Here is a 27403-nt window from a genome sequence, read left to right on the forward strand (position 1 = left end):
ACGCTGTCAGCACAGAGCCTGATGCGGAGCTCGAACCCACGAACCACGAGATCATGACCCGAGCCGAAGTCAGACAGACGCTTAACAGACTGAACCACCCAGGCGCCCCAATCCCAGCTTTTAAAGGCAAAGAGACAACCAGTTTTAACCGATGGGTTGGATTAAAAATGGCTGCACGTTCTTTGATAATCTTCTCATTTCTCCTCCTTTTGTATCTGGACCGTCCTATGACACTTGGACCAACAGAATGTAGCACAGTGATGCAATGCAAGTTCTCAGCTGAACCTTGAAGAGAACCAGCCGTTTCCTCCTGGAGGCCTTTTGGAACTATCAGCGGCCACGGAAGAAGTCTAATTAGGGGCCCAGCAGGGCCCACCCTCTACTGTCCTCATCAAGGTGCCAGGCATGTGAATGAAGCCATCTTGGAGCCTCTAGACCAGACTGACGCCCAGCTCAACACCGCCTCATGACCTCAGTTAATGCCACCTACGGGAGAAGAATTGCCCTGCCAAGCCCAGCTTAAATTCCACATGATGTGAGATACAATAACATGGTTGTTTGTTTAGGTCGGCAGTTATTGCTCAAGTTTGGGGCTAGTCTGTTACACAGCCACATGTAGCCAGCATAGTTAGCATCTGCATTCTTAATACGAATCACCTAGTGAGTATTTATATTCAGCTTTTCAAACAACTGAAAATAGTTCACAGACCTTCCTTATCATTGGGAGCCTTAGAATGGGAACCACTGATCTGTGGTCTCCCATGCATGTCCCCTTGGTGCCATGTGATGCTAAACAGTCTCCCTCTTCTTCTGATGTGTTAGTCTCATCTGGATTACTTTTCCCCCAAGGAAAAAATATTGTCCCCAGCAGACCTCCCCATCACACATCTGGACTATTGTAACCACCCGCTAATGGTGAGGGCAGTGACCCTGGCCTATTCACTGCTGTAGATCAGCATCTAGTATCTGGCAGAAGTAGGCACTCCAATGAATTGTTGAATGAATTAACGACGTTTCCACTTCAGACTTCACCTGCCTCCCATATCCCCTATTCTGCATTCCCATCTTGCAAGCTTCTGTGAGGATTACGGTTCTAAAAGAGAGATCCAGTTATATCACTGATGAAACCAAAATCCTCTGGTGACGGGTCCTGTTGACAAAAGAGCAAAGCTCTCAACACAGCCTTTATGGGACATCATAACTGGATTCTAATCTGCCTCTTAGGCTCATCTCCTGAACACTAAGCCCAGCCACTCTGAAGCCCCATCTCCAGAGACACCATGCACCCTCTCTGCTCTCATATTTTGCTCTCTCACTGGGATTGCCTGCCTGTCACCTTCTCAGTCAAGCTAGATAGTCCTCATTCTTCAAATGTCACCTCCCGTGCACGTTCCTGATGCTGCTTTCTTCAGCCAGTGAAACTGACCAGCCCCTCTGAGCTCAACATACTTTGTTCATATTGCTCCTATGGCATATGCCTGCCTCTTCCCAGAGATGGCAAACTCCCTGAGGGCAGAGGGGTCACCTCTTATCCATCTCTGGGTCGCCAGTTCTTAACACAGAGGCACGTGTAAAATTCATCAAGCTAAAATCTACTGAGTGCTTGCAATGTGCCAGGAATTTTACACAATTATCTCTTTAATCTTCAAAATAAACGGCAGGAAATAAGTCATATTGTGGCTCCTATGTTAGAGTTGAGGAGACCGAAGCTTGGGGAAGTTGCATGAATCGTCCGGAGCTGCACAGGAGCAAGCTACCACATGGACCAGAGTCAAACACAGGTAATCTGACTCCACAGCTTGTAAGTTGGAGCTAAGGCAAACACTGTGCCTCAGAGTAATCCTTGACTGCTTATCAGAATCACCCAAGGAAAACACACCGATTGCTGGGCCCTGTCCCACATATGAACCGCTGGACCATTGAAGCACAGAATTTGGGCACAGGCCTTATTCAAAACCCCTCAGGGTTGAGAACGCTGATGCTAAGTGTCACCTGGAGCATTTGTAAAATCTGTAGATGATCATGTCTCTTTTCCAGAAAATTCTATCTCACTAGATTAGGGTTGGAGCCCAGCAATTTGTGGTTTAAGGAGCAGTCCAGGTAAATTTCATCTTTTTCTTTTTAAGAGAGCGAGCGAGCAGGGGAGAGAGGCAGTGGGAAAGAGAGAGAGAGATAAAGAGAGAGAGGGAGAGAGTCTCCATGCTCAGCATGCAGCTGGATGAAGGGCTCCATTCCACCACCCTGAAGTCAGGACCTGGGCCAAAATCAAGAGTCAGATGCTCAACCAACTGAGCCACCCATGTGCCCCCAGGTAATTTTTGTTTTAAGGCAAGTTTGGGAAATACTGGCAGACATCAGGATTTCAAAGACATTTCAATAGGTCTTTAAATGTCAATTCATCAGAGTGTCTGAGTACTTCTGTCGGTTAAGGTCAGACTCGATCTCGGCTCAGGTCAGGACCTCATGGTTTGTTAGATCGAGCCCCACATGGGGCTCTCCACACTGTCAGCAGGGAGACTGCTTGGGATTCTCTCTCTCTCTTTCTGCCCCTCCCCCCCGCTCACTCGTATGCTCTGTCTCTCAAGAAAAAAAAAACATCCGAGTGCCTGGGTGGCTCAGTCAGTTAAGCCTCTGCCTCCTGATTTTGGCTCAGGTCATGAACTCGCGGTTGGTGGGTTCGAGACCCACCTCAGGCTCTGGGATTCTCTCTCTCTCCCTCTCTCTCTCTACCCCCTCCCCCACCAGCTCTCTCTAAATAAATAAATAAACAAACAAACTTAAAAATAGAAAAAGAATTAAAAACAAATTTAAAATGTCACTCCATCAGTGATGGTATGAAGACTGAAAGATTTCTGGCTCTGTCTCACGTGGATGAGGCTTAAAACTTTATTGGCACTGCTTCTGAGGGGAACAGGGCTGGAGTCGTTGGTTGCACTCACTAGCACACATCTCTAAAACCGTCCACTGATAGTGCCTGATACCAAAACCCAATATTTTGGCAGTACTCATTTATCTGGAACGTTCTATATACTTTGGCCCAAACTGGAAGAGGCCTCATGCCTTCTTAGTAAGGGTGGAAGGGGATCACGCAGGCCCCAGGGCAGCAGTGCTGGAGGCCAAGGACCTCCCCACCTCCACCTCCTCTTCCGGGGCCTCCTGACCGCCATCTGCCAGGGCACAGCATGCGCGCACGTGCACACGTGCGCGCGCACACACACACACACACACACACACACACACAAACACACATGGAGTGGCAGAGCAGGTAATACGGTGAGGCTCTGGTCATGGCCTCGATTTCCCTGGACGTAGACTTATAAAGTGCCTAAGGTAAGGCAGACGTCTTGCCTGTCCCTGCCTCCAAAGAGGTCACTTGTGTTCCTCATCAGTTACCTCCTATCCTATCAAGGACTCTCTAGAGTCTTGGTCTGCGTGTTTCCGAGCTATTTCATAAGCACCATTTTGACCAACTCCATTTAATGTTTCCTGACTGTTGGATTTACTGACCTTACTCTAAATTTAGAAGGAAGTGCCTGATCTTTCACACACGAGGCATACAGTTTCACTCGTGCAACCAAGAAACATCTCTCCTTTGCAGCTTTCTTCTCTTTCCCCCTTCCTCACCCCAAGAAAAGTCCTGAATCTATTTGTGGACAGTGTTCCAGTTCTAGAATTTACCCTGCCAGAATAATCTTCCTAATGGGAAATCTAATGGGGCCTCCCACTGCCAGAGGAGACCACCCCATCTGCAGCTGGGGACAAGAGGCACTCCCAGCCCAGATGTCAAGAGACGCAGCAGATCAGGGCTTGATGTATATTCATTGCTTATTTAATATTCGAGCATCTTTTTCTAAAGATATTTCTATTGAACTCACTTGTGGTGTCACCATCTGGAAAACATCAAGCCTCACCCCACTGAGGTAAACCCCTATTGCGTATTTTTTCCCTTTTATGTGAGCCCAGTGGGCATGGAGCGTGTATCTCTGTGTTTAGCAGAGTTCCTTGCCAAGGCAGCTCTCAAACATATGATATTCTCTAAATAAATCAGTGTTGTAGAGACGCATTAACAACCCCTCCTAATTGACGCTAACAGAAAGTTTAAATTGGGCTCTAAGGAGCTCCCATGACTTCTTGATGTGAGGTCCTTTCACATTTTAAAGTGGTGGATTAGGATTTTAAGAGAGAAGAAGCTGTCCAAAAACTCATTTATTTCATGACAATCAATTTTTAAATTGGGCCAAATCTTCTTGCAAGGTCTAGAATAAGATATGTGTCTAAATCTACCAATAAAGGGTTTAGTTAACTCTCAAAGATACACAAAGATACACCAAGGGGCAAGCAGTGTGCTACAGACAACCAACGGGAATGGAAAAACCATCCCTGTCAGACAATAAGGATTGAGTAAGATGAAAATTTGCATTTGGGTGGGGAGAAGAGGCTTATTTTGCTCAGCAGGTTTGCAGTCTTTGTGTTTTGAAATAAACTTAATTTTCATTGCTGGGTGTTCATAAACTTCTGGGGTGGGGAAGTGTCTCCGATATAATCCAGTCGGCCAATGAAAAGTGAGTCTTTATTTTTTTTAAGTAAGCTCTAGTTCCAACATGGGGCTCAAATTCATGACCCTGTGACCAAGAGTCACATGCTCCACTGACTGAGCCAGCCAGGCACTCCAAAAACGAGTCTTAATTTTTAAGTTTGTTGCAGGGAAAGTAAAAGTGAATACAATTTATTCATCCAAAAATTCATGAAACACTCGCTTATGTGCCATTGGTAATGCGGTTCCCAGAGAGAATAAGACCACCCTCCCTCCCCCGCCCCGGCACACACTACCGAGCACTCAGAGTTCACCTCAGGTAGACACGATGTGGGGCAATGTGTTATGTCATACAATACTGTGTTTCAGGTTATTGCTCTAAAAAAGTATCCATTCATTTGGTGAGAAGCTCATTTTCCTCTATGCTTAATAAGTACTGCAAAGAGGTAGTTTAAGAAAAAAAAAAGCGATTCTAAGTAAAAAGGACAAAAGTGAGTGATTTAGGAGGAAGGAGGAGACAGACTTGTCTTACTTTTGGCCTGAAATACCACGGAGAGGAAATTGGGAGATAGCCAAAAAGTAGCTTCCCCCTCACAAGGGTGATCCCCACACAAGCCTTCTCTTCCCCCTCTACCACCTTGAATTGCAAAAGGTAAATCCCCTGGTGGTGAGCATAGCAGATATGCTTGCCGCTTGCCGACTCAGAGCCCCAGCCAGGACAGGGCCAGTGAATGAATTTGCACACAGCACACTTCCACTTTCACTCTCCTCATACCACCTGCTCCCACGGGCCCTATGGCTGCCCCTCTCCAGGTCCCCTCATGACGCTCCTTCCACATCAACACAGACTCATTATTGCTGGCACATTCCTCTCCTTGAGGCCATTTGGCGGTTCGTCTGTTATGGCACTTGGCAACAATTTTCCATACAGCATGAAATCATATCAAAAGCCACTTTGTTGACATTAGGACTGAGGCTGTTTGAGTCCAGATGTGATGTGATGTCATCTATTTGTCATATAGACATTGGGGGCTGAATTCTAATCGTTTGCCGGCCGTCTCTAAGATGATTCGACATAGCAAATGGAAACGTACTGGCCTAGCACAGTTGGTTCTAGCACAGATTTTGGCGTTTCTGAAGAATGAAGTAAAAGAACGTTTCTCAAGAGAGAAGGGCCCCCACTGAGACTATCATATGCACTGCCCCTTTCCTTTAGCAAAAAGAGCTTTTGTTGGAAAATGGTAGGTGAGGGGCACCTGGGTGGGTCAGTCGGTTGGGTGTCTGACTTCAGCTCAGGTCATGATCTCACAGTACATGGGTTCGAGCCTTGCATGGGGCTCTGTGCTGACAGCTCGGAGCCTGGAGCCTGCTTTGGATTCTGTGTCTTCTTCTCTCTCTGCTCCTCCCCTGCTCGTGCCTCTGTCTTTCACTGTCTCTCTCAAAAAGAAAATACACATTAAAAAAGAAGAAGAAGAAGAAAATAGTAGGTGAAATGAGATTTTTACCAAGTGGCTTTTGGAAGCCCTCTCTCTCTTCAGGAGCCCAACACTCAACCAACAATTCAGGGTTTGTAGGCACTGGGAAAGGCGTGGAGGATCAGAACAAAGAAGGGTCTGAGCCACATCTCTTCAGACAAGGACCTGGCAGACCAGGTGGGGTGCTAACAAGTCAGCAAGTCATGACCTCACAGTGTGGAAAGTGCTGGAACACAGGTCTGTACAAGTATGTTAAAGGGCCAGAGGAGGAGTTCCTAGGACTGCCTGATAGTGAACAAGGAAGCCTCAGACATAAACTTTAAAAAAAAAATTTTTTTTAACATTTATTTATTTTTGAGACAATGCAAGAGACAGAGCATGAGCTGCAGAGGGACAGACAGAGGGAGACACAGAATCTGAGGTGGGCTCCAGGCTCCATGCTGTCAGCACAGAGCCTGACGCGGGGCTTGAACTCACGAACCGTGAGATCACGACCTGAGTCGAAGTTGGATGCTCAACTGACTGAGCCACCGAGGCGCCCCAGGGATAAACCTTTTATAGAGTCACATTATGCTCTGCCCCTCAGCTATGGCTGCTTATTAGTTTCAAGGGGTTTTGTTTGTTTGGTTTTCGTTTTTGTTTTTATTGATTCTTTGAGATTTCCTACATAGACAGTTATGTCATCTGCAAACAAAGACAATTTTATTTTGTAGTAGGAGGTCTGAGAGGTGCATTTGCAAGGTCGCCTCTCCAAGATTTGAAGCAAAGAGAGAAGGCAGAGCCCCCCCCCCCCCCCCCACCGTGGCATGAAGGAACTCAGCATGTCTGAATGAAGTCATCCGGTGTGGCTAGAGATTGGGCTAAGTGGTAGGAGGGACAAGAAATTATTAGTGTGAGGTGGGCCTCAGAGGACAGCCAGGGTCAGAATCTAGTGACAGGCCCTGTGGCCATGGAGAAATTTTTGGATCGTACCCTGAAGGCAAAGAAGCCCTACTGAGGAGTTTGAGAAGAAGGTCAGATGAGATCAGTTATGAGGAGATTCTGGCAGCAGTGTGGAAGACTGAGTGAGGGCAGGGCGGGGCGTGGGAGACAAGTAAGGAGAGCATGGCCTTGGTCTGATGACAGGTGATGGGTGTCCAATCCAGGCCGAAGGAGACCCAGGGGGACCAGATCCACGAGTTCTATAGGAGCTAAGAGTCATGTGACTCGGGCACAGGACAGGAAAACAATAAAAAGCCCCAGACATTTCACTTGGGGGCCCAGTGGCAGGGGAACAATTCACAGAGAAAGGGCATTACAAGAGGGGAAAAAGTATAGAGGGGGAAATCAAGAGCGTGGTCAGTTTGGGACAGGTGGCTTCTGAGGTTCCTCTAACTCACTGGCATTTGGACACATGGGTCTGGGACTCAGAATCATTGCCCGGACTAAACAGAGAGGTTCTGCTGTATTTTTGAGGCTATAAGTTCACCCAGCCATAGAGTACAGCTTTAGAAGACAAGAAGGCCAAATACTGAACTCCAGAGAACTCAATGGCAGAGACAGGTGGAAGAGGAGGAGCCAGAAGAGATGACTGAGGAGTGGCCATGTCAGTGGGATGGAGAACGCGGTGCCCTGAAAGCCAAGGACCGGGGCAGGGGGAGGGGGAAGCTTCTGAGTGGAGTGTGGTCGGCGGTGTCAGATGCGGCTACAGGGGAGCCAGTTAGACGAGAGCTAGGAATGGTCTGTGGTCCCCTTTGTACAGTGTTATAGGTTGAACTGTGCTCCCAAGAAGAGATGTTGGAGTCTTACCTCCTGGACACTCAGAATGTGACCTTCTTTGGAAGCATGGCTGTTGCAGATATAAATAAGGCACAAATTAAGATGAAGTCATACTGGGGCAAGGTGAGCCCTTCGTCCAGTACGACTGGTGTCCCTGGAAGAAGAGAGGAGGCAGGTGTAGAGAGAAGGCGGCTACGTGCAGATGGCCCAGCTGCAGGCCAAGGATTTCTGGCCAACTCTCCGTCCAAGAAGAAGGCCAGGGACGCATCCTTCCCTGGATGCTTCAGAGAGAGGATGACCCTACTAACACCTTGATTCCAGACTTCTGGCCTCCAGAACTATAGAGAATAAGTTTCTATTGTTGCAAGCCACCCCAGTTTGTGGTACTTTGTGATGGCAGCCCCGGGAAGTTAATATACAGAGTAGAGTGGAAAAGCCTTTATTTTGCTGCAAGGGCAGACAGGTGAGTCTTCTTTAAGACTAGAGGGAAGGGAAATGTAGTGCAGAGCTAATATGTTTAGAGGTGAGAGTCATGAAGGGGGGGGGGGGTGCGGAGAAAGTTACAGCCTGTTGGCATCATTGGTTCTAGGAATCCAGGGATGGGGATCATCTGCTGAGACTGAAGGGGATGAACAACTTAGTTGCCACTTGTATCAGTTCTCTATTGCTGGGTGACAAATTACCCCCACATTTAGCAATTCAAACAGCAAACGTTCAATGTCTCACATAATTGCTTTCTCAGAGTCAGGAATCTGGGACTGGCCCAACTGGGTGGTTCTGGCTCAAGATCTCTCATGGAGGTTGCAGTCAAGGTGTCAGCCAGGGCTGCGGTTTTCTGAAGTCTCAACTGGGGCTGGAGGATCTGCTTCCAGAGTCGCTCATTCACAGGGACCTCTCTATGTGGCAGCCTGTTTCCCCTCTGGCAAGTTATCGGGAAAGAGACCAGGGCATAAACCACAGTGTCTTTCATGACCTAAGCTTGGCAGTCACACCCCATCACTTCTGCTGTGTTCTTCTGCTGTGTTCTACTGCTTATACAGACCAGTTCTGATACAATGAAGGACAAATGACACAAGAGAACAAATACTAGGAGGCAGAGATCATTAGGAGCCATCTTGGAGGCTGGCTACCACACCAGTCTTATGCTGGGGCCTCCCAAGTCTCGGACAGTTCTGGCATCTCTCCCTGAGTTTCAGACATGCACCGGTAAGGTGTCTTCTGGCCATCAGCACCTCAAAGCACCCAAAGGTCCCACAAGCACCTCAAAGGTTGGCAACCTGTATAAAACTGAACTCTTCATTCCATTCCCAAAGCCAGATTCCTTCTCTAACACCCTCGTAGTCAGAAGCTCCAGCAGTGACTCAAACATTCAAGCTAAAAGTTGCAATCATCTATGACCTCTCTCCTTTGCCAGCTCTTCCAATCCCAAACCATCACAAGTCCCATCAATTTTGCTTTCTACGTATTTCTGGGATCTATTGCCTCCTCTCCATACTTACTTTCATAGTCCCAGCTAAGGAATTTATCTCTCACCTGGGTCCCTGCAACAGCCTCCATACTATTGGACCAACATACAGCTGTTGAGAGCCATGAAGGTTCTAGGATTTACCCTACTTGTGAGCTAACAAGTTAGCTTGGATTCTAGCAGTTTCATGGATGCTGACAGAATACACAAGATTCCTGGGTCAGATGCACAGGACTTAATAACTCCCAGCATGGCAAGCAGCTTGAACTCCACATTCATCTCAGTTCCCCTTGCCTCCCCAAGAACCAGAGGGCAACATGGAGTGACCCAGGCAGATGCTACATATGCAGGGGGATTCTGTCCCAGTTGAGAAACCCTAAGCTTAGGAAAGCTGAAAATTTTTTTATTTTTTTGAGAGAGTGAGAGAGAGAGCATGCGAGCAGGGGAGGGGCAGAGGCAGAGGAAGAGAGAGAAGCCTAAGCAGGCTCTACACCCAGCGCAGAGCCTAACATGGGGCTTGATTTCATGACTGTGAGATCCTGACCTGAGCCAAAATTAAGGGTTGGATGCTTAAAAGACTGAGCCACATAGTCTCCCCATGGGAAGGTGAATCTTCTATAGCAGGCTGTAAGCAAAGCTGCCTGCTCTTTGCTCCAGAGAGTCACTACGTCTATCTTCCAAGTTTGCTTGGGAAGCTAGGATTCTTGGAACAAACATCCTTGAAAGAACAAAAGGGCAGTTAGTACTTCATTTGCAATACATGCAACAAAAGTGAGAAACTCACACTGTCTCCCAACAACAGCCAAAATCCAAATCAGGCCATTCGAGGGTTTCCTATACCTACAGAATAAAATCAAATCTCTACAAAAACAACACTGTCCACCTCTACCAGCCTTGTTCCTCGGATTCCCTACCTTACAACATGAGCCGGAAATAACGCACAGCCCCTCCAACTGTGTTTGTGTGTGTTACTTCTTGCCTCTAGGTCTTTGCCTGGGTGATCTTCTTTGCCGGAATTTCCTCCTCCCTTCCCCAGAAATCATTCATCTGATGTTCTGTGAAGGAACCTCTGAGACATTCACTTTGGGTGTTGCTGGGTTAATGTTTGTCTATTGGGGCAGGGGTCAGCAAATCCTCACTTTTTACTGGACTAACTTGCCACTTGCAACCGTTTTCTTCTTTCTCTAAATGGAACTACCCGTGAGGGGATGAAGTCACCGCATGTTCCAGTGAGACGAGTCTCCAGGATTTTCCGGCAACTTCGGTGGCAGTGTCAGGTAAATCCCTCATTTCTAGTCTCACTCCTGCTTCTCCTTGGCCTCTTGGCTGCACTGTCCCCACAGTCCGGCTGAAACAGCTCCTTTCAGGTTCTGGGTCTGGTTGTTTTCACTCAAAGCCAAATATACATTTTCAGTTACAAAATAACTCTTCATGCCATAGCTTTGTACACCTCCAACCGGAGGCCTGCTGCACGGCCACAAGGAGCAGAAGAAGTAAGGTTGAGAACCGTGGCCCACGGCACCATCTATTTCACAAAAATGCAAACAAAGCTGCATAGAATGTGTTAGAAAAATAGCGTAGCTTTGGCACAGCTTTGAGAGACACTGCAAGAAAACTATTCATTCATTCCAGAAGTGAACTCTGGTGGTCACTGGACCATGTTTCAGGAATCCGTCGGCTTCCAGAGAATTCTTAGGAGTGGTGCCCAACCAACACGGACTTCATCTAACTCCTTTCTTGTATTGCCCCCGATTGTTTTGTTTTTGCTTTTCTCTGAAATGAAGTTAATAGCATGAATCACCAACCCCGCTTTGAGTAAAGAGAACCAACAAGGAGTGATAGCATAAGGCTTATAACGCACTGCTAGAGCGCGAACGAAAAACGTTGTATGAGATCACGTCCTCGTGGGTGAACTAAAAAGGTACAATCTTCCCATTTGGCGTTGTCTTTTTGGTTGTGCCAGTGTCACCTTCTGGGGTGTCTGCCCAGCTGACAATGACCTCTTCTTACTGAGATCTATGGAGTTGGGCCTTTGACAACCATATTTATGGAACATGATTCTGGCTCCCATCTCCCACCCGACAGGGATCTTCTTCATTCCCTCACATATCCCAAGCACCTACAACAGTGACTAGAACATAGTTAGTGTTCAATAAATATTTGCCTAATTGATGAGCATGAGAATTGAGACTAAATGGAACGGTCCCTCCTGTGCTTGAGGCTGGAACTGTATGTAACCTGTGGATTCTGGAGCTGTAGGCATCGTAGGGGCTGAAGGGCAGGGGAAGGTGGAGATGACGGACACTTGGAGAGACGTCTGGAGGGTGTGGCTTTGGGCTGGCTCCCAACAATTCCCTAATTCCTGCTACGAGGCCATTCTAAGGCCAAGATACAAGCCACTAGCTTTGAATAAATTCCTTTGTCTATGCTTAAACTAGCCCCAGGGCGTGAGCCCAACACAATGTAGGAAATCTGGAAGCTGACCTGGCAAAATAGAGGTGTGATTAGCGGAAAAAGTTGGTCCCCCAGTACCAGAAGCCCTAGAGTTAAGATGGGATGTGGCCTCTGGAAAATTCTCTGTGAGCTAGCACAGCGCACTCCTTTCTCTCCCACCCTTCGGAACTCACAGGCGTGTTCTGACAATAACACAAGGACACTGGCTTAACACGGTGAGACGTGAAATGGTTAAGCAATAACACACCAGTTTTCACAGAGATATTTGATAACGTTATACAGAACATACTGTGAAGCCCATACTGGAGCTCTCAAAGCATGGTCTCAAGTGGAATTATTTTTTCCCTCTCACCACAAAGCGGAGGCAAGTAAACACCATTTCTCATGGCCACAACTCCACGGAGACACTAAGACAGACACAGCACGTTCGGCGCGGAAAGTGAGACAAGAAGCTGCAAAACCCCACATATAGCAAGTGGTCCTGCTCATTGGTATTTGGTGCCAGGCCCCTCCGCAAAGTATATCGGAAGTGGAGGAAACTTCCTAGGTTCTTGGCAATTAGGGATTAATTTACAGAGATACAGCTGATGAAGTTCTGGTATTTCAACCCTAAACTTTGAGCGTTACAAGATGACTCCTAATTTTCCGCAGTTAATACGAAATATGCCATTAAAAGGAAACACACACGCTGGTGCGGAACACAAAGAATTCGGATGACAAAATAAAATCCCAGACCCACTGAGGACCAAGACCTTTCCCTTAGCCACACCCGGCTTAGTATTTCACCAGCGCTAATGAGCAGCCATATGACATATTAGTGGCCGGTTTCACCCAGCTACACTGTGGTACCAAACACCTCCTCAGGCTCCAGGAGGTAAAGCAGGTTGGGTTTATTTCTCACTCCTGGAACCTGCGGGTTCCGCCGTCTGTCTTTCCCCGAGGGTGCAGACTAAAGGAGCACTTCCTGGGTGGGACTGGCGGAGGGAAGAGAGAGGGCAGAACCACACGGTGGCTTGTAAAGCTTCTGCTCACAATAGCACCCACCACTTCCACCCACACATGGCAAATGCCTCCTGCAATGGGGCAGGAAGTTCAATCTCCCGGGGACGAACACTAGGGTGGGGCTGAGTCAGGAGGGGCCTTGAAGATGTTGACAGTAATTACAATATAGCTCAGCAGGGATTAGGTGTGTTTCCAGGACCACGCACTCTATTAATGGCAGTCTGATCTAGATAATTACGCTTATGTTAATTGTAAACAGTTTACAGACTCAGCGCATAATGTGGGCTTGGTCATCTCTAATGACTTTGAGGCTCCCCAAAGCGTGTGTATTAAAGACTCCCTCAGCTGTTAACAGAAACCACTGGAAAGGCCGGGTGAACCCCAAACTGCGGGCACAATTCTGATAGTGGGCAAATGGCTTCCCTGGGAGCGTTTCTCAAGGTGTGGTTCATATTCCTCCTGCAGCAGAAGGCCTTGGAGTGCAAGTTCAACATGCAGACTTTTGGGCTCCAAAGGGAATCTGAGTTTCTAGGGGCGAGGCCTGGGAATCTGCATTTAAGCCGCATTCCAGGTGATTCTGATGTAGACCACCTAGTGAGAATTGCCAGCTCAGAAAATCTGCCCTTACCTGTGCTCCCTCCTGTCAGAGAGCATTAGGCTGGACGCGGGTGTGATCATCAATTGCTGTCCCGGTGTCCGTCACGTGCGGGGGTCCAGCCAGGACTAGGAATTTCCTGGGAAGTCAGAGAGCAGGAGGCACTTTTTATGGAGGGGCTTTTAATGAGGGCCCCTACCCTTCCTTCATATACATTACAGTTTATACAGTTCACTATTTTTCTCATAAATCAACATCTGCGAGTCATTTTGTTATTTGTCTATTTTTAGAAATGAAATGTGACTATATTAAACAATGTTCTCATAAAAAACCCTCTTGTAGTAGTCACAATTGTTTGAAAACGTATATTTTAACTGCTTTTCCTCAACAGTGCACATTTGGAACAAAATCTGTGATGAAAGCTTAACCGTTAAGTTTCCAACCTGATTTTTGTGGGGTGGGCATGTTGTTAAATATTTCAGTTATCGATCCCTAAGATGAAAAGTAAAATTTCTAAGTTTATATTCTGGCTCTGCCTGTGACTTTCCTGGGCTTTTTCAAAGAGAAAGAGACAGCAGTGTTCCATGTGGGATGATTTTGTTTCAGAGTTCTGTTGCAGTGACCTCTGCTCCTGCCTGGGTCATTAAATTCAATACACTTCTTCCAACTAAGTTTCCTGGCCTTCTTGTGCCTTAACTGGGCCTGGTCGAGCACTCTAGTAACATAGGCTGCCCCAAAGCTGCCAGCTCATTTTAGGACAGTCCAGCTTGCAAGGAGTTTTGCTAGGCTGGTCTGCTTCCCTGTGGACTTTGGGGTCATCACTGTGCTCTGGAAGAGGGGACGTTTGGGCACAAATCCCTTCAAGGTCTATTCTGTTGTTCAACCCACACCGCATATATGAATTGCTTTACAAACTTGGTTGAGCAAGAAAGTTCATGACATGGAGATCTCAAACGTTATTTTCAAGTTATTTCTGCCTTTTTGAAGCCACGTCTATTGTCAAAGTGAGGAAGTCGATTTGTTACAAAATTCAGTTGAAAGAAGTGAGAGAGAAAAAGAAGGAAGGGAAGGAAAGATATTTTTTGTACTAATTAAACTTTACTGAAAAAGAAAACAATACCAAACAAATGCACTCAAATGCTTTCTAAAGTATCAATTTTAAAGGCCTTTCTTTGCAGGCTAATGACAAGCACAATACAGGCAGACATACTAGTTTAGCATAATTGGCTGATTTTATACAGCACTTAGATCTTTGAGTTCACAAGCATATTATTAAATCATAGACAATATCTAATGCAACTGTTTCTACAGAACTAGGAAATAAATTTCTAAGAAACAAAGATTTTATAGACCCCATGTTTTATACCCAATTCCATCAAGGGAAGGGGAAGGGAGGGACAGAAAGAAGAAGAAAGAAAAGAACAAAGGAAGGAAGAAAAGGAAGGAAGGAAGGATAAAAGGAAGGAAGGAGGGAAGGAAGGAAGGAAGGAAGGAGGAAGGGGGGAAGGAAGGAACGAAGGAATGAAGGAACGAAGGAAGGAATCCTGCTTTGTCCACTTTGCCTCCATGTTGTTTCTGCTCTGCTGACCTGGCCTCATAGCACCTATCAACTGAACCCAAATATTCACAGTTCTGTGTCTCTCCAATGATGGGTTCTCTTTCCTATGGCTCCTAAATTCTGCAACTTGAACACAGCCAGATACATCTCATAAGATGAAAACCATCATGCCCAACAAACTTCTGGATCTCCAGGAAGTTGGCACCAAAAAGGACAGAGGGTGGCGTGAAGTCTAAACTCAACCATCATTGTCATGAAATTGTCATGAGCCTCACTCGCCAGAAAGGATGTGCTCCCTTTTATACTGATCGAAAAACAACAGCTCGTTAACATGGCATCACAATGAACCGTGTGTGTGGTGGTGGGGCGGTGGGGGGGGGGGGGGGGCAGACACTTTGCCAATGGTTTCATTTTCAGCAAATGTAGATTTAATTTAGTTTCTTGAAATGAGAATGCTTCAATATTGCCTTATGAAAGTACTCCATTCTGGTTCTCGGGCAGAGTATCAGTTCAGAAAAGCTGCCAGTGTCTCTTGCATTCCTGGTTTTGTCTGTAATTTCTAAAGACTAGTAAGTAGACATGGCACTTTACAAATACACAAAGACAAGGGCCTGGCCTTCGGTCAGAAAAACACAACCCAAATGAAAATAATCCAAGCAGAAGCAGTAACAGACAGTTTGGGGGGAGGGCACTGGCTCTGGAAAGCTAAGTTTAAAGTATTTCTGTTTTTGTTTTTGTTTTGAAATGGGAGTGATTTGAAGGGAAAGGGGGCGGTCACGTCCGAGGTTTGCTCTGTGTTTAATCTACATGGGCTCGTGGTCTCGGATGGTCACTCAATTCAAAAGCACAGTTGTTCATACCGACCCTCCCCCCCCGCCCCCCCCCCCCCCCCCCCCGCAAAGAAACTGCTTTCTATGGCAGACAACTTCTTTTTTCCAATGGCTTTGTGGCTGACCTCAGCTCCCCAGACAAGTGTAGGCTTTAATAAGATAATTGCTTTCCGAGGCATTATGCCTCCTTTGTAGAAAAGCTTTTTGAACACAGAGCACACCTCGATTGGGAAGAGACCACACCTGAAGTCACAGCCCTAACTGATTGTTTTATTTGCCTTCATCAGAAAGCTCTAGCGACTGCATCAAGCAAAAGTCAGGCATATTGAACTTCCTAGAAACAAGCCAGTTCCCCGGCACTGTGGCATAGTCACTTAATCCAAGACATATTTTTATGCAAACCTCAAGCTATAACCCACATATGGTGGCAGATCATTATCCTAAGACTCTAAATTGAACCAGTTATATAGTTGGAGGGGGATCTATCATAATCTGGAAAACTTTTCTTTTTACTGGTCTATTTTAACAAGTGTAAGGAGGAAATAAAACTCAAAAAGCATAAACTGTTTTACATTTTGAATTGAACTTTGAAAAAAATGGAAATACTCCAAAATAAAGACATACTGGCAAAGGGAGAGGGAAAGATATAGACAGAAATAAAGGAGACAATGTGGAAATATAAAGGTCTGTTACTGCTTTTACATTTCCTGATTTAGTTAAGTTAAAACGGCAGGATACACAATTATATAGAGATACTATCCCTAATGAAAGGGAGAGAGAGAGAGGGAGAGAGAGAGCACCAGAGAGAGCCAGAGACCCAGAAAGAAAAATGCAAAAGACTTAAATGAAATGGATCAAAATAGACTCCAGTGACTAGCCCTGGGAACTGGAATCAGAGATAACTTTCATTCTGTTTGGGGGCCTTTTTGTGATTTCCAAGCTCCTTCCAATGAGCATGTTTCTCTTTAATGTAAAAAAAATAATAATAATAATCAATAAAATATGTTTAAAAAATTGCTTCTGATTCAAGATACAAAGATCTTGAACTCCATATCTGAAGACATAAGCTGACAGACTTCAGGGTTATTAAAAGTAGAGTTTCTCTTTGTGCTAGTATATCCCTGGGGCCCAAAGGATCAGGGAGCACACACACACTCCCACACATTTTGTATACAGCTCACAGGGAGGAATAAAGACTTCTCCGTCCTAAACATATTTTCACAGTTCCAATGCCCCAGGCTGCAGTAACGGATGACAAAATAAAGGGCTCTTTACTGCTGACTTATGGCAAATTATTACTTTGTCATCAGTGGACACTGTCTACAAGGTCAATTCCAACTGTCACGGTACATTGCTTTATACCTTATGTGTGCTACCCAATGTGAGCCTAACTCAGTGGAAGCTGATGTGCTAGGTTGCTGGCTTTCATTGTATCGGTTGTTTCAGGAGCCGTGATCTCCAGATTCTGGGCCATTCTCACGCCTGGAAGAGGGAGAGCTGGGAGAGCATCCAGAAATTTGCTCCAGGCATCTTGTTCCATCCACATCAGGAAGCTGGCTGCACAAAGTCTTCTCTGCAGACATTTCTGTTTCCTTGGCATGTGTCCTTTGGATCGCTTTGTGGGTAAAAGGTACCCTTGGAGGCAGCCTCCAGATAGTTATCCTGGCCCGCTGCCTAAAACTGTGTGCTGCATTTGTTCCTCTATTTGAAGACCCTTGAAGCAGAGGTTTAGTTAGGTGACCAAGATCCTTTCCACAGAAATGCAAATGCCTCAAATAGGGTTACGAGCCATCCGCCATTCTGACCTGAGCACAAATTTGTTCAATCAGGTGTCTAATACCTAAACAGCTAGACTGAGGAGTGAGAATTGTGATGATCTGTAAAGGGAGCAAAGTGGCAGGGAGGGCTAGAAGGACGCAGCTTGAAGATTAAGGAAGCAGGTGGGCATTCTGGGGGTGAAGAAAGAGGCAGGCTTAAGGAACTAAGGAGCAACTCCCCCCTCGCCTCAAACCTCGAGACCACCTTCCTCCTTCCATTTAGCTTTCTTTCAGCTGTTCACTACTATTCCCGCACTACACGCTGCCCGTGCCCCTGCGGCCACCTGAACCCTGCCCACCCAGTCTACCCTCGTCTCCCACTGCCCTTCCATCTGGTGCCAAGTCTTCTGCCTGCTGGATCCCACCTCCACTGCCTTCCGAGCAACCTCAGTCTAGCTCGAGCGACATTGTGACAAAATGCATTGGAAACATTGGTTATTGGCTTATTTGACCTTTCTAAAGCCCTTGACCCTAGTGAGCTCTGTCTGCTTTCTTGGATCTTTTTTCTTGGCTTCTTTGGTCCTACTCTTCTTGGGTGACTGGCTCCCTTCTCACTAGCCTCATGCAGATGCCTCCCATGTCTGTACTCTAAGCCCAGACTGCCCTCCTGAGCTGCATATCCCTACCCAACTCTCTACACAACAACCTACATCTCACAGACCTGTCAGTCAACATTTCCAAAATGGAAGCCATCACATTCTCCCCCTACCCCCATCAGCCTGCTGTCTCACATACTGTGGACTCTGTCTACACAGATGCCTCTGATTGGAGAGGGCTTCTTTCCCCCTTGACCCTCTGATCCCCCTCACTTAGCTAACCATTATTCACCCTTTAGGTCTCATGTTAGATGTCACCTCTTCTGGGAAGCCTTCCTTCGTACCTCAAGTCTGAGTCAGGGGCTCCTATGATTTCAGAAGCTCCCACTTATAATTCTTTATTAAATCATCCATCTTCCCCATTAAAATATTTGCTCCCCAAGGGCAGGGATCTTTCAGTCTTGCCCATGACAACCCTTCACCCCAGCATGATGTCTGGCACACAGGATACTCAATAAAAAATGCATTTATTTGAGGGGCGCCTGGGTGGCTCAGTCAGTTAGGCGTCAAACTTTAGCTCAGGTCATGATCTCACACTTCGTGGGTTTGAGCCCTACGTCGGGCTCTGCACTGACAGCTCAGAACCTGGAGTCTGCTTCAGATTCTGTGTCTCCCTCTCTCTCTCTGCCCCTTCCCTGCTTGTACTCTCTCAAAAATAAATAAATAAACATTTTTTAAAAACGCATTTTCTTGAGGAAATGAAACATCCATTTCCAACACTCAGGCACCGAGCAAAGGTGGAAGTGTCACTTTTCTCTGCCTAGTCTCCTGTCCCCATAATTCCTGTTCAGAAGGTTGGGGCTCCATTACCCAGGTGAGCATCCTTTGACCTGCTCTTTAGCTTAATCATGGGCTGTGTAGCCTTATGTGTGCCCATCCCACATTTTTTCCACCATGTATAACAATTTTTTTTTTCTATGAGAAAATGTATTCTTAGTTCCTAACGCTGGCTTCAAATGAGCTTTTGTACTAAGTTGAGTACTATCTCCACCACACGTAAATATGGATCACTCAGCGCAAACACATTCTATGTTGGTTTTTCCAAGTAAAATAAATAACCTTGCCACAGGATAATTCTTAAAAGCAATTTGGTTTATGTCTTAGTCTTTGTTTTCCTTTTTGGAGTCCAACTCTGCTGAAGCAAAAATGCTCCATTCCAATAGGGTCATTTCAAAAATTCATTTTTAAAGTTCCAAATGCTCCATAGTTTTTCCTTTTGCTTTGGCTGGTTAGGAGGATTTTATAGGTCCAAATACATATACTTCTACGCTGTAATTAATGCTTATGGCTACATTATGAGAGAAAAAAATAGTTTATTAAGTTTATACAAATGAGTCATATGATTTCCCCAACTGTAGCCACAACACACAGCATCCTGAACTACAGGCCATCTGTTTGTCTCTTTCAAAAGGTTGGGTATGGCATTTTAGCAGCAAATTTGAAAATAACAGAGCCACACTCACCACCATGTTGGCAAAAGATCTGTCCTGAGCCCTTTCTTTCTCAGCTGCTATATCAAAGAACAGCAGCTGCATAGGAGATCCTGTTAAGCATACCTTTTAAACCAATGAGGGGGACAGGGAGATATCATGGCAACTCTTTGGCCAAAGAAAGGTATTCCTTGTGGGAATAATAAGAGAAGTGTAAAGAAAATGGAGGGAGTCAGTGGTCTGCGAAGAGACAGATTCTGGCTCTCTTTGCAGCCATTGGGTAAGATTTGCTCTTGGCATCACATGAACGCCCCTCCTCCCAACAGAGCTTTCAAGAAAGTGCCTCATCACGCTGCTCAGATAACCATGGCCTGTTAGCCCCAACTTGGAGAATGCTCTCGAAGCACTTTTGCTTTCTCTCTCACTTTTCGTGTTCATTTTGCAAGAGTGTGCTCTTGACCTGGATTTGCTTTTCATCTTCATTTTGTTCCCTGGGGTAGACAACTATATGGACAATAGGTCAAAGGCCAGGACCCTGTCTTATTTCTCCGTGTCCCTGCGATTTCTCCCCTCTATCCTCTGTGGATCCCAACTGAAGATTTCTCTTTAAATCTCCGATTGATCACGATGATGAAAGAGGGCTTCCAGTTCCCTTTATTCAACTGAGGATTTCCTGTTTTGTCTTCTGTGGCCCCCTGCATCATGCTGAATGTAGTGAGTGTCCCATCACTACTGAAATCAGTGCTACTTGGTGCGGTTCAGGGATCAGCTGCATTAGGCTTACTTGAGAGCTTGCAAGAAATGAACATTCTCAGGTCTCTTACTAAACCTACTAAATCAGAATCCCTGAGTGGGGGAAGGGCCAGAAATCTGGAGGTTGACCAGCTCTCCAGGGGATTCCTACACTGTGAGAACCACTGTCTCAACTGCTAGCTGAATGAAAGAAGGGGCAGTGGTGGGGGATTATTTGTGCTCTTTGTAGTTCCCAACGGAGAGGGAATCAAATACCCAGGTAACAAGGTTCTCCTGGCCGAAGAGACAGCAAGTCTGCCTGAAGTCCTACACAGATAATTATTCAAAATCAGCAGCAAGGACTAAGGACCAAGCTTTACCCACTGGGAGCTTTCTCTTAAAAGTCCCCAAGTTTCTGTTCTTTCCCCCCACGGCGCCCCCAGCCCCATAACCACTTTGCAGCAACCAGTCTGATGCGCTCACTGCCTGTGTAGGCCACAGCTTCACCTTTGTCTGTACCCATTTGTAGGTTCCTGAATCTCCAGCAATCTAGAAATGACCAGCACCCCCTTCCAAGGCTGGGCTCTGCCAGTGAACACTGGACACGTGCAAAGTTTCATTAACCACCAGCCCCCCAACCTCTTCTTCCCACTGCTGCCCATGGCCTGAGGAATCCTGTCTTGGTGACTGCCTGACCCACAGCTGGGCACACAGCCACCAAAACTCAGAAAGCAATAGGCCCCTTCCGCAGTCTCTGCTCTAACAATTTTCAAACTGTTTAGAACACCTCCACAGAAAATAAGAGCAGTGTTTTATTCCTGTGAATGCATTTTGAAGTTAAAAAGAACTTAAATTATAGGCTATCCCGTGAGTATAATAAGGCTATTTTAACCACCCCCCCCCCCCAAACTGAACTTAGGTGGATAGGATCAGTCAGGTCTGCCTCTGCACCTAGTCTCTCTCTGGACTAGTTGGTTGCACAATATTGAGAAGAAAAAATGTGCACTCAGATAAGTAGTTGCACATGGTAACAATTGGGTGTGGTTTTTTTTGTTTTTTTTTTAAAGATAACTTTCTTTGCAACCTCGGGGTACTGTTCGATTAGACAGATGGCAAGACAGCTTTATTACAAGGTTTCCCCGCAAAGAGGTGTTTATACCGCCTCATAATGAACACGTCGGCAGTCCTTAGCGGGTTAAAATTTGGCACATGTCATATTTGATTGTGTCTGTTTTTTTATATACAGTTGGAAAAACACTTTAATGAAATTTAAATCAAATGTCTGGAAACTCTAAAAGCCTTTGCAGCCCTCGGGGCTCTACACAGCTCGAATCACTTCACAGATGACAGACCAAGATGAAGTCACTTACTCAGGTCCGATGGCTTTTTGGTGTCAGGGCCGGCTGCATCTCAGGTCGCCTGACTCCTGTGTGCCCGTGGACATCCGAGACCCCATGCAGACGCCGAGCGCCTTGTGCTCTGGGCCGAATCTTCCAGAGCGGGAGCTCTGTTTATCCTGCTTAAATGAATTACAGAATGGAATTTCCCCAGAGCCATCTCTCATCTGCAGCCGGAGGGTGCCGGGCCGGGAGGGCTGCACAGGAATGAAGATCCTGCTACGCGACTCTGCCTCTTCCTGGTGTCTGACCATGAGCCGGCACACGCAGTCCTCTTAAAATAACACGGTTTTCCTTTCCGGCAGCCCGGGTTTGGCGCGCTCACGGAGCTCTGCTCGGCTATGCTTTCATCAGGCCGCGTCCCAGAAAGCACTTGCTCATTTAGATGAAGGGCATCTGGCACGTGCTCAATTTAGCTAACAAAGATATCACTCCAGCAATGAGGGGGGAAGGGCAGGGAGACAGGGCAGAAAGATGGCGGGGCGGGGGCGGGGGGGGGGGGGTTGGGAGGAAAAGCAGATCCATCCTGGCATCCACGGCTCGTCTCGGAGACCACAGGCTGCATCGCACAGACCCTTTGCCCCAGGAGCTCGCTGGTCTGAGAATAGCAACCCGGGGAGCAAGCCTTAACAGGGTGAGGGCAGAGGGTTCCTGAAGATGGGACTGCTCTAGCAGGGTCGCCGCCTGATGGAAGGAAGGTCGCAAACCCTTTTCTGTACTTCGGCAGCCTGTGGCTTCTCTTCGGGAGAACTTGCCACAGCCTGTGATGGGGGGATCGCCCTCTGCTCAGAGCTGAAACTCTGCCCACCTCCACACAGCTTTGGAGATTAAACACGTTTCAGGCATGTCTGTCATCAGGAGAGAGAAATTCAGCCACGCAGGCCCCAGATCGCTCACCCAATAAAGCCCCTTGGGTCTCCTAGCAACTTGAGGTGCTTGGATTTTTCCAACTACTTTTGCAAGGTGGAATTTAATTTTAAAAAATAGGAGGCCCTGTCGGTAAGACCAAAAGGGCTGGAACACAGAGATTTAGAGGACGTGGATCCCTCTAAGTGTCCCCCATTTTATGAGGAAAACTAGCCCGGGGCTGATGATTTATTCTTTACTTCCTGTTAGAATTAGAATCAAATGGATTGCTTTAATATTTTTGTCTCTCACAAAGAAAAGTAATAAGTCTAAAAAGGCTGCATGCTGCTATGTTCAAGCCTAACCTTTCTCACATAATCACCCCACAGAAGATACTGCCGGTTGCTTCCCCAGTATAGGTTCTCTGCTCCCTTGCCAGAAGAAATGACTGGCAATGTGCTCAGGTGAAAATACTCACATCCCCAGACTCCTCTACACATTGGAGCAGCCGTGTCACCCAATTTGGCCTAATGACCTGTAAGCAAAGTCTACAGGATGGGGGCTTCTGATGAAAATAGACTCGGATAATATGGGAATTTTGCATGTCTTTTTCTCTTCTTCTCGGTAGGAATGATGGCTGGAGGCTGAGCAGCCACTGCAACCATGAGGATGAAACCCACACACGACAAATGGGGGAATAAACAGCCAAAGGTCCAGAGGTCCTTGATGCCTACCTTCAACATTTGTAACAGCTCTTCATGGCTTGTCTCAAAACTTCTCCTTAACTAAGCAAAATAAAATCCACTTGGTTAAGACTTTGTGTTTTGATTTCTCTTACATGCAGCGAAATGCACTTCTAACCAATACTCTTTCAAAGCACAATCTTCGCACCATCACAAGGAATGCTCCTGTCCGGCTCGTAGAACAAGATTTTCTTTCCTCATTTCACAACATGAGGGAATTGAGGCAGGTGGGAAGTCATAAAGTGAGCAACTTCCCTTTTACCGAATCAAATTCTGCCTCTCAGCCCTTAGCTTCTGAAACCTCTCAGCAGTGTTTGAGCCACTGGCTACTTCCTCTCCCTTGAAATTTTCTCCGTCTTTACTTCTGTGATACTATGTTTCCATGCTTTGTTGTCCCACTTTCTAGGGTATCTGAAAGGCTATATAAGATTTTAACAGGGCACAGGTGGTGGAGCTAAGAGTTTAAAATCCTTAGGTCGAATGTAAAACTAACCCTTTAATCCCTAAGGGTTGAATCAATGGAGTTTCAGTCATTTCCAAATTATTTTCCCATGTTTACTCTATGGGTACTTAACTGTCCTTTAGATAGTAGGTCATTTATTCGTTCAGTGAGTTTTTATTATGTGACTGCTGTGTGCCAGGTCTGTGAAAAGTAGTGTAAAAACAAACCCTAAGGGTAAGGAGTTCTCATCTGAAACAAACTGGGTAAACATGATTTCATTTTCAAACTGATAGAGGAAGGACATCATTTGCATACTCACACTGAAAGGATTATTTCCGGGTCGAACACAATATGTGTTAGGCAGCAGCTCCCCCTGGCATCCTTCCTCCTGAGAGGGAGGGCATTACACCCAGGCCCAGACTGATAGCTCCTCACAGCCCCTAGAGGGGGTTCTGGGGGTTCTGCTCCTGAATCTGCTGAATCTGTCTTCTCTGGGCAGTCTGTGAGATGACATCCCCAGAACGTTTCCCGGCTTCTCTGTTTAAACCCAAGCACTCCAAAGTGAAATGTTTAGGGAAAACAAAACCACAACCAAAACCAACCCAACCTACAAATGTAAGGAATTGCTCATATAACCTTGCTCCTTTCAGAGCCTGGACCTCTCACCCTTGTTCTCTCCCCCTTGGACAGGCACAGTACAGTGTTGTACTTGCAAAAATACTGGGGTGATCTGGGAGAACTCTTCCCTATACACAGAAATGGGTGTGATGGTGTCCAGTCTCAGAATCCTTTACTCCTTGCAAAGCTACAAACCCACCGGCAGCTTCCCTCCTGGGACAGTAAAAGAGGCTGCCTTCCTCCTCTTTATGACCAGTCCTGGTGCCTGTTCTTGATTCTACGCCCTGCCTCTTCCTGGGTCTTCCTCCCATTGGTCTTCCTCTTTCCTGTATCTTCGACCTCTCTTCTTTGTGACTAGCTCTTTTTCATCAGCATTTAAACACACTCAAAATCTCTTCCAGTTGCAGGAACATATGGAATGGATTGATTGTGTTATAAATTTTGGATGAGGATGGACCTCTGAGCTGTTCAGTTGCTTCTTGTACATCTGAAAAAGTGCTGGGTCTTCGGGGGGTTGTAGGCCCATTAGCAGATCACTTTTGTACTGAACATTCTGCAACATTTTTTCAGTTACTGGCACCAGATCACTCCCTCGGTGGATAAGCACTCTAGCTTCTCTGGAAAGGCCTCTGATTCCCCATGTGTGGAATGTTACTCCTCTCCCATTACTGAGCGTGATGGGCAGAATGGATGGTGATAGAAGCTGCTGGAAGGCTGTGTACCACACACCATTTCCTCCACTCTGACATTTCCTTGAACACGAGTCTTCAAGACATGTTGGTTCCATACACCAACAATCCCTCAGCAGGGGCTGAGGGGATGTCTGTGTATCTAGTCCACTGTAAACGAGGGCACTTAAATGTGTGCTTTATGTCTAAAGATCAGATGAATAAAAGGGCAGTGTTAGGAAAAGTGGCTGAAAAATTCATAAAAGTTACTTCTATTTTCCTTATAGAGATGTCCGTTAGTATTTTTTGAAATCATCCTTCAGAATTAAAAGACGAATTTCTTCACTTGAATCCATATGAAGGAAATCTGATACATTAAAACAAAAAACAGAAAACAAAAACCAACCTTGTTCCTTTACCTGGAAAGCCAGCTGCATCTTGCTGGGACTCCTTAGCTGTGGAACACGCAAAACGACAGCGCCTGAGGTGGGCTTCATTCAGGTGAAAGCTTCTGGGGGCTTTCAGGCGGACAGGAATAAAAATTGGGGTTAGAAGTTGGCCAAGCCACAGGGTTTTTGAAGAACCTAGATGACCTCCATTCCCCAGGGGCGTGGTCTCAAGTCTCATCTGAAACAGGAAACTGCCTGTAGGACCTCCCCATCCAACATCATCACCGAGTGCTCCACCACGCCCCTTCTCCCACCAAAGGATGCCAACCCACAGCCTGGCAAACCCCACCTAAGCAGGTCTGCTAATGTGTTCGATTGTGTTGAAAGTCAAAACGGAGGTCTGAGCAAACAATTCACTTTGAAAGACACCGGGAGAAGCCCAAGAGAAGATCCCTGCAGTCTGTTGCAGATAGAGGAGGGGACAGCTTTGGACAGCATGCTTGTTTGTTCATGTCTCAGGTGGGGGTGGGCGAGCGCATCTGTGGGCGATCTTTCGGCCTTTGTCCAGATGTGAGTGCGGGCTTTGTTGATAACGAGTGACTTTGACGTTGAGGTCACAGTGTGTGCACAACCTCTGGTGTATGTTTGTCTAGGCTGAAAGGACACACTGATGTCTGTTCGCACGCATTATCTTGACCCTTTCCTGTAGCCACTCAGTGCGCTTGGAAGGGAGAACATCTCCTTGAATGTTTTTCATGCCTTTTCCTGTGTGCTCCTCCCACGCCTACTCAGGCCTCTCCCGGTACATCTTGATCTCCACCTACCCGTCTCACTGGATTCTGGACCATGCCACCCCCTTTGCAAGTTCTCCTTTCTGGATCAAGCCACTCAAATCCACTTTTTTTTTGATGCCAGGGGTGGGACTGACTTGCTTTAGGTTTTGACAGTAAGAAACCCTGTTGGTTCTAGCACTCCCTAGTGCCTATTTCCCAGATGGAACTTTCCTGGGGCAGAGGGAAAAAAGCATCCGATTCCTTTTGCTACATAAATAGATGCGACACTCAAACTCAGAGAATTTCTTGAACATTTGTGGGCTTGTGTAATCACCTCTGAAATCCAAGTCACTAAAGCTTTCTGATGAACTACTTGTATGCAGTAACTTTAATGCCTTAAAAAAAAAAAAAAACAAAAAACAAAAAAGGAAAAGAAACAAAGAAATGAAATACTTCGCAGTCCCGGCAACCTACTGAGATTTACTAAGATTCTGCGGAGGATCACTTCCCTCTGATGACACTGAGGCCTTTGCTTTGTCAAGAACTGCTGGCAGCTGAGGGTTTCGCAAACGGAATTCAGAAGGAAGGAAAATATTTTGTGATGGCATCACTCTGAGCCAAGCACAGCATTCGCTAAATGGCTGCCCTGTAGGGTCAGCATGGACACAACCACGGGCGGCATTTACCAAATCTGTCAACAGAGGGCAAGGGGGTGACGGCACAGAGGACGCTGACCCCGTCACCGGTGTTTGTAAGTGACAACCACCCTGCAAATATCAGCCCGTGGGATGACTGCAGCGCTGAAGCAGTGCGAATGTGAGGGAACGTGAGGGTAGGGAGATCGTGGGACATTCCTACAGAGGGTTGGGGAGGGAGGGGTTTTTGGCAGAACCGAGGGTCTCAACCCAGTCCTGCTGGTTTGGAAGAGAAGTGGGTTTTCTATGTAAACTGACCCCTGGGGCTGGGAGAAGAGAGAACAGAAACCTTAGCCAGGGAGGGTTTCTGACCTAGGTGCAGTTCAGCCCAAGGGGAGCTGCAGAGCTGGGGTGGGGCTCCCTGACTCGTCAAACTGCCCAGTGGGCACCAGCCTGGGTGGAAACGAACAAGTCAGTTGGCCCGTGAAACAGTTTTCCTTCCTGCCGGCCATGCTGAGGGGATTCTGCCCCTAGGTAGCATAGTCAGTCCCCCGGGCTATCCCCAGACACAGGTAATGGCTTGGCTCCGGTGAGAAATGGCTGGCTTCATGTTTCCCCCCAGTATGACTTCCTGTACATCCGCGAG

At 46.6% G+C, this 27403-nt stretch overlaps 2 long non-coding RNA genes across 3 annotated transcripts in view; one reads left to right on the forward strand and one right to left on the reverse strand.

Annotated features, from left to right (window-relative positions):
• The window catches only part of LOC106974813 (uncharacterized), a 95820-nt gene extending 71976 nt beyond the window's left edge, over window positions 1-23844 (reverse strand). For both annotated transcript variants that reach the window (XR_008299111.1, XR_008299112.1), the window contains exons 1-2: window positions 21617-23844; window positions 13317-13422 (exon numbers count right to left, since the gene is read on the reverse strand). This is a non-coding gene — a long non-coding RNA (uncharacterized LOC106974813). The remainder of the gene's footprint in view (window positions 1-13316; window positions 13423-21616) is intronic.
• LOC106974854 (uncharacterized) lies at window positions 10352-23903 on the forward strand. Its single transcript, XR_001430217.3, has 3 exons — window positions 10352-10509; window positions 17118-17301; window positions 23118-23903. It is a non-coding gene; the product is annotated as an uncharacterized LOC106974854 (long non-coding RNA).
• The last annotated feature ends 3500 nt before the right edge of the window (window positions 23904-27403 follow it).

The sequence above is a fragment of the Acinonyx jubatus genome, chromosome A1, assembly GCF_027475565.1.
Source record: "Acinonyx jubatus isolate Ajub_Pintada_27869175 chromosome A1, VMU_Ajub_asm_v1.0, whole genome shotgun sequence".
NCBI lineage: Eukaryota > Metazoa > Chordata > Mammalia > Carnivora > Felidae > Acinonyx > Acinonyx jubatus.